The 7,525-nt window shown below is 46.0% G+C and overlaps 1 non-coding gene across 1 annotated transcript; it reads left to right on the top strand.

Moving 5' to 3' along the window:
- The first annotated feature begins 4,688 nt into the window (after positions 1-4,688).
- trnai-uau (transfer RNA isoleucine (anticodon UAU)) lies at positions 4,689-4,760 on the top strand. The gene has a single exon. It is a non-coding gene; the product is annotated as a tRNA-Ile (tRNA).
- The last annotated feature ends 2,765 nt before the right edge of the window (positions 4,761-7,525 follow it).

Genomic DNA, 7,525 nt, shown 5'->3' with positions numbered 1-7,525 from the left:
GACACTCCCCTTAACTGTGTCAGTCCTGCCTGGATTGCTGGACCAAAATGCAACATCTTACATTTCTCTGAATTTAACCCCATCTGTCACTCCTTGACTCATCCAATCAATTCTAATTTATGCTAAATTCTCTTTCCTCTCTTATTCCCTCGAAGCTGAAAATCTCTGTCCCACATACTCTCCTTCCATTCTCTCATTGCTGAACCTAATCCCTGCTGTACCTCATCCTGAAGGGTCTGTTTCAATGTGATTAACAGGCCCACACTCAGGGGGATCTAATGGAAACATACAGAATACTGAATGGCCTGGACAGAGTAGACTTTCAGAGGATGGTTCCATTGGTAGGAGAGACTAGGACCTGAGGGCACAGCCTTCGAGTAAAGGGAGGGCGTTTTAGAATGCAGATAAGGAGATACTTCTTCAGTGAAAGAGTGGTGAATCTATGGAATTCATTTCTACAGAAGGTTGTAGAGGCCAGGTCACTGAGGATATTTAAGACTGAGGTAGATAGGTTCCTGAGTATCATGGGGATGGAGAGTTCCAGGGAGAGCCCGGGAGAATGGGGTTGAGAAACCTATCAGCCACGATTGAATGGTATGAACAGACCTGATGGGCTGAATGGCCTAATTTCTGCTCCTATGTCTTATGGTCTCTTGCTGTCCTGGCCAGAGTGAGAGAATTGGGAGCAGGAATTGGCCACTTGGTATTTCGAGCCTGCACAAGTATTGAACAGATCATAACTGAATATGGATCTACTTACATCTAAGTGAATCGGCTGGAACTTTTTCACTGGAACATAGGAGGTCGAGAGGTGACCTTATTGAGGTTTATAAGATCACGAGGGGCATAGCTGAGGTCAACATCAACTGTTGTTTCCAGAATAGGGAGCAATCTTTTTAAGGGGAGAGGAGAAAAATTTTAAAAAGACATGAGGAGCACATTTTTAGTTTAAGAGAGTGGAGTGCGTGTCAAATGAATGTCCAGAGGAAGTAGTGAATGCAGCTACAGTAACAACATTTAAAATAAATTTGAATAAGTGCACGAATAGAAAAGTTTCAGAAGGATATGGGCCAAACATTGGCAGGTGGGACGAGTTTAGTTTGTGAATATAGTCAGCATGGACTAGTTGGATTGAAGGGTCTGTTTCTGTGCTGTATGACTCTGTATCTGTTCTGTACTGGTCTTAAAACCATTTTCTTGCCTTCCCCCAAAACCATCCACTTCTTTGTTCATCAAAGTCAAATGATCTCAGCCTTGAATACATTCAATGACCGGCCATAATTGCTGAAAGACATCCACACGTCTGAACTCACAGCTCTCAATGAGAGTTTGAGCCTGACGGTAAGTTCAGGTAACCTTTACTGCGACCCAACTTTGTTACAGCTTCAGGTCTCCACATCACAAGGCGTAAAAAAAGTAGCTTTCTTAAAAAAAAAGCACCTCAATGTTAAAATCCACACACTCACCCCCACTCCCCCCACCACACTTTCTTTATTTTTGGTCAGTTGAGTTGTCTCTTTGTAACTGGATCCTTCGTACAGCCGGGTAAAGCATGCAGCTGGGACGACTGAGTGAATCCTTTCCCGCAACGGCAGTTTCCATCACTGAAAAGGACATGAGTGAATCAGATGGGTTTTTGCCCTCTGAAAATGGTTTCATCCTTAGATTCTGAAGTCCAGATTACTGACCGAATCCCAATTCTGCCATCTGCCGCGACGGGATTCGAACCTGAGAGTCCCCAGAGCTGGGTTGTTCGCGGTGCTCGGCCATCGCTCCTTCCAACCCCCTGCGATGGCACGTGAATGCGCTGGTGCCTCCGCAGGTGGGATGAGCAGGTGAACCGCTTCCGGCACTGACAGCAGGTGAAGGGCCTCTCTCCGGTGTGGACCCACTGGTGGGTCAGCAGTGCAGCTGACTGAGTGAACCCTCTCCCGTACATGGGGCACGTGAATGGCTTCTCTCACTTGTGGACCCACTCGTGCGTCTCCAGATGGCTGATCCGACTGAAGCCCTTCCTGCACACCGAGCAGGTGAATGTCCTCTCCCCGCTGGGAATATGTCTGTGGGTTTCCAACACGGATGGGGAAGGGAATCCTTTCCCTCAGTCCCCATATTTCCACAGTTCCCCATTGGGGGAGCTTTCCTTGTGTTGGTCTGGGTTTGAAATTACAATCAGAACGGGGACATAGTCTTTCCCACCGTGAGGGATGAGACTTTGATTCCCCCAAGCTGAGTAAATGGTGTCAAGCACTTTTCACAGTCAGCGCACTGAATCTCCCTCACTCGGTGTCTCAGTATTCTTCCTGCCGCACCAGTGTCCAAAATCTCTCAAGCAAACAAAAGCAACAATGTCTTCTTGAATGGAATGGCTTCTGATATTCAAGTCCCAATGAATCAAGTGGTTCTGTCAGAAGTTGATGTATCATTTGTTTTCAGATTTCTTTCGGCATGTCTTCCTGAAAAAAAAATCACAAAATAAGTGATCATTGGCAGTACACTTAAACGAACATAACATAGGTGTCAGTTCCTATAGTTTGCCAGATGCCTGCTGATCACATAATACCCAGCACACAGAAACCTGAAATCCCTCATGCAGCCAGATAGGCTTAGGCGTGTTTAGCGGAAAACTTCATTCAAATCTAATCTCATCTTAAGCTAAATACGTGTACATATATATATCAATATGGCAATCCTTTCAATGCGGCTCAGTTCCATGAGAAACTACACTTTTAATTATGAACATGAGGAAAAAAGCAATCATTTTCAAGGGTGCAAACTGCATGCGTGCCAATCTGAGGGAATACACAAGGAAAATACCTAAAAGGGAGATAGAAAGTATTTGAGCACCTTTGCAGAATCTGCTCCCTCTCTGGATTCTCTCCAGTTGCTACAAGTAAACCTCCCTGGGGGTCACGCAGCCCTGCATCGGGAAGCACTGAGATGGTCAACTACGACCAGTTTACATGGAGAACACATCTCCACATTAAACAGCCTCGAGGCAAACTTCCCTTCCTTCCACTTAAAGTTCAAAACCTCTCAAAGCGAAATTCCCCAGGTAAGTTTGGAAGAATTTCTTCCAGGTGTTCACTAATCATTTCTATGAGCACTTTGTTAAAGTTTGAATATTGTGAGTTTTGAAAATTAGTGATTCTGAGCGAAATCACAGTTCGAAAAACAGAATGTGGGAATTTAGACAGAGTTTATTTTTGCACATCGACGATATGTCTGCACAACAACAAATGACACGACAGCAGAGAAGATCTTTTGACGTCATTCTCAAACGTGCCTGCCACACGCCAGATGAAAAGCTAAATACTTCTCTGGAAAAACTGCCGAGCAATGCAGGAGAATGGCACAACGCGTGCTTATTGGGATCATAACCCAAAAGAGAGACCATTCTCTCCTATTCATTCAACGTCGTCTTTAGCAGCTTTCCCGTATAACAGCGCTCTGTTCTGTACCTTGCCTTCACATCCGCTTCCCAAAAAAGCTTCGACATAAATATTTTACAATGATATACTGGCCCAATGTGCACAGTTGAGGTGAAAACCTCTGAGTGGTCTCCAGTTCTCTGTATCCTATGTTGAGGAGGGCAATACTTGTCACTGGCCACTCGGGTGTCAGAGAAAACTTTCGAAACAGTGGAGGGAGGCTGTTTCCGGGGTCGGGGCAAACAGCAGCAGGGAGACAGAATGAGAAGCAGCTGTTCTGGAAACTCTTCGTCACTTGCAATTCTGAGAGCAATGTCAAATATATTTCACACTGAGCAAGTCTCAACTGGCTCAAGAGGTGTGTGGTGGGGAAATAGCCGCTGTTTGGCTTGTTGGTCTAGGGGCATGATTCTCAGGTAGATTGTTTAAATGTGCAGACTTGTGCGCGGTCCTAGATTCAACTCCCCAAAAAAGTCTGCGTCTCATAACTTGATTTGTGCAAAAATGCCCCATTAATTTTGTCAAAAAGCACCTTCGTGAAACGAGGTTTGGCTGCCAGGAGGACGAATGAGGCAGAAAACAGGGAAGTGAAATGCTTGGAGACAGCGTTGAATAAGTTGACGTGAGTGGTGCAGTGTTTGAGGGATGTCAGCGATGAGGGTCGATTGGAAATTTGGGACAGCTCTCTTCGGAATACAGAAGTTTGAAATCTGGCCCGATTGAAGCTTTTCAAGTCATGCGAAGTCCAGACAGAGAAAGTAATGTCGTCAAAATGTTCCCACGCCTGAAAGGATCGGCAACAATTCGGCAGAGTTTAAAAGTCATGAGGAAAAGACCCAAAAGTGACATTAGGAAGAATGCTTTCGTACAGGGAGTGGTTGGGGTCAGTAAAACCCGAACTGACACTGACAAAGAGGCAGATTCATTAGACGCAAACGGGAATTCGGTGATCATGTTTAAAGTAACAATGTGCAGAATTACATGGAGAAGGCAAGAGAATGAGACGAATAGAGACCCACGTTTACTTACTGTGTCGACCCAGCAGAGCGAAGGTGGGCCACATGGCGTCTATTCAGAGTGAAATCACAAGAGACTGCGGGAAGTTAGAAAAAGTTTATATTTACACAGCCTCCATACGTCTGCGCAACACCACACAAGACGGCAGCAGTGGAGATCTTTGACATCAGTCTCGAACGTGCATGCCACGCGCCAGACGAAAGGCTGAAGGGACCTGTGGAAAAGGATGCCGTGCATAGAAGCAGAGTGGCGCAGCGGGAGCGTGCTGGGCCTATAACCCAGAGGTCGATGGATCGAAACCATCCTCTGCTATTGTTCAGTGTCTCCTTGAGCGACTTTCATTTGTGATGGCACTCTGTTCAGTATCTTGCCTTTCAAACGACTTCCTGAGTGTCTAAACATCTTTCACGATGCTTTGCTCTTTTACTTACCATATCGTTTGCTTCCCAAAACTTCGGGTATCTTAGCTCAATATCGATACACAAGTCATATTTACACAGTTGCGCTGGCACCTTTGTGGAGCTCTGAGTTGTCTTGTCCTGTTCTCTGTCGCTGTGGCCTGATCTCGTGTGAAACCTCTTCTCTCAGATGGCAATGAACCGGTGAAGTTGAAACACATGACTTGCTGTTTTAGTCCATTTCCTGCAGTAATGAAACCAACGCCCGTGTAATAAAAGACTTTCTGCAGGATTGCTGTGTCAGGACAAATTCTGAACACCAAGCAGGCTGCACAAAAATGCACTCATATCAATTTACCTGAGGGAAGAGTCTCCGGTGTCCATTTCTCTCTGTCCCGACAGCACAGCATCTTTCTGTCTCTCCGTTAACAAGACCTTTGGAACAAATTCAAAGTTGCCCATTTCCTACGCATTACTGTAATTGATTTCTCCTGCCTCACGTAATAGTGTGAGAGAGCAGAAGAGTGAATGGGCTCTGCCTTACACCAGCACAGCTTGCAAGTGGAAACAAAATGGTTCAATTATCCACCAGTAGAGAGAGCCCGGTCCCTGGGGATGGGACAAACAGCTGCGTCCTGGGAGCAGGGAGACAGATTGCGAAGCAGACGTTCTTGAAACTCTTCGCTGCTTGCGTTTGTGGGAGCAATGTACAATGAATTTCGTACTGAGCAAGTCTCAGCTGTTTCAGGAGCTGGCTGCACCCATGGCTGGTGGCTCGTTAGTCTGTAATGTGATTCTAGCTTTGGGTCTTCGAGCATATGCAGCCGCGTGAGAGTTCCCGCGTTGCAATTCCAGGTGAACCATTATTCCTTAAATTGACATGAGCAAAAATGCCCGATCAATTTTCTCAAAGAGCCACTTCGTTAAATAAGATCGGACTGCCTGGATTAGGGACGGTGCAGAGCTGCCATTGCAGTGAACACGGCGAAGGGAAACACGTATTGAAAGTGAGAACAAGTATTGCAGATTTTTCGCCCGCGCAATCCGAGTCTGAATGAATCCTCCACCTGTATTACGCTCAATTCTGAGGGTGATACTTCAGGAAGCGGGGAAGTGAAGTGATTGCAGACGGCGCTGAACAGGTTAACGTGAATGGCACCGTCCTGAGGAATGTCAGCAGTGAAGGGAGACTGGAAAGTTTGGGGCAGCTCTGTTTGGAGAACAGAGGGCTGAAAGCTGGTCTGATTGAAGTTTACCACGTCATGAGGGTGTCAGACAGAGGAAATAATGCAGTGAAAATGTTCCCAGGCCTGAAAGGATCGAGAACGATTTGGTAGAGATTTAAGGTCATCAGGAAAATAAGTAAAAGTGACATTAGGAAGACCGTTTTCGCACAGGGAGTGGGGTCAGTAAGTCGCTGTCTGACAGTGACAAAGAGGCAGATTCAATGGACACAAAAGGGAATTCGGTGGGCATGTTCAATGTAACAATGTGCAGATTTACAGGGAGAAGGCGACAGAATGAGACACTTATTTACATATTGTGTTGAACCAGCAGAGCTAAGGTGGGCTGCATGGCCTCAGTCTGCGCTGTCACACATTTCGTGATTCTGAGTGAAATCGGAGTTGGACAAACAGAACGTAGGAAAATTGACAACGGATATATTCTGCACAACAGGATTATCCATCACAGCAATGAAGGTGTTTTGACATCATTCTCGAAGGTCCATGCCACAATGCAGATTCAAAACGGAGTATTCCTTTGAATCACTGAGTAATTTGTTTACAGTTATTCAGTTGAGGTGAGCGGAGTTGCGCATTGGGAACCACTCCAGTTGATAGGTCGAAGCCGTTTTCTCCTGTGTGATAGTCCCACCAGCACTCCAATTTGCTGTGCTTCCAGTCAGTAGATGCAGATTACTATCCCATACTGATACACGGGCCACGATGACCCAGCTGTGGTGACAATCTTGTGAAGGTCTGAGTGCTCTTCTTCTGTTCTCTGTCTGGCTGCTATGATCCGAATAATCAAACCTCTCTTCTCCGAGATAGGATTAAACTGGTGAAGGTGAAACACATCAGTTGCGGTGTGTTCCATACGCAGGAGGCCCTGCAGTAATTCCCCCCGCTGTTTCACACAGCAGTATCCTCTCGGTGAATTACGGTTGGGAAAACAATCGATTGAACCAAATCAGTGTCCGCCATTGGATTTTCCTGACACCGTTTATAAAATTCAGGCTCACCGTTAATGTGGAGAGGGGCCGTCAGACTGTCGTTTCCGCTCCTTCTGTTGAATAAAGATAATTTTAACTGTGTCCAGAGAGAGGAAAGGATTTGCTGTTGGTGGGAAATATTTCTATCTGAACTCGCTGTCACTCTCCTGATAGATTGAAACATAAAGACGGGAGTCTCTGGATTATGTTGTAAAAACATTGGTATTATATTACTCACTCCACAAGGTCACCAACTGAAAGAAGCGGCTTCCCAGAGGGAGACGGCTGTAATTAATCGTCGTGATGAACTGGGGGAGATGAGCATTTGGTCCACCAACTACATCAGTGAACCTGACGTGATTCGACCACGCTACCTTCTGATCTAGGAGTCAGACGCGCTACCTTTCCGCTCCAAACTCACGGATGGCACCAGCCCTCTATTCATACTTCAGGGAAGTGATCGCACT

The sequence above is a fragment of the Chiloscyllium punctatum genome, chromosome 36 (genome assembly GCF_047496795.1).
Source record: "Chiloscyllium punctatum isolate Juve2018m chromosome 36, sChiPun1.3, whole genome shotgun sequence".
Lineage (NCBI taxonomy): Eukaryota > Metazoa > Chordata > Chondrichthyes > Orectolobiformes > Hemiscylliidae > Chiloscyllium > Chiloscyllium punctatum.
The sequence above is the reverse complement of the archived record's forward strand: the minus strand, read 5'-3'. Positions and strand labels throughout refer to the sequence as shown.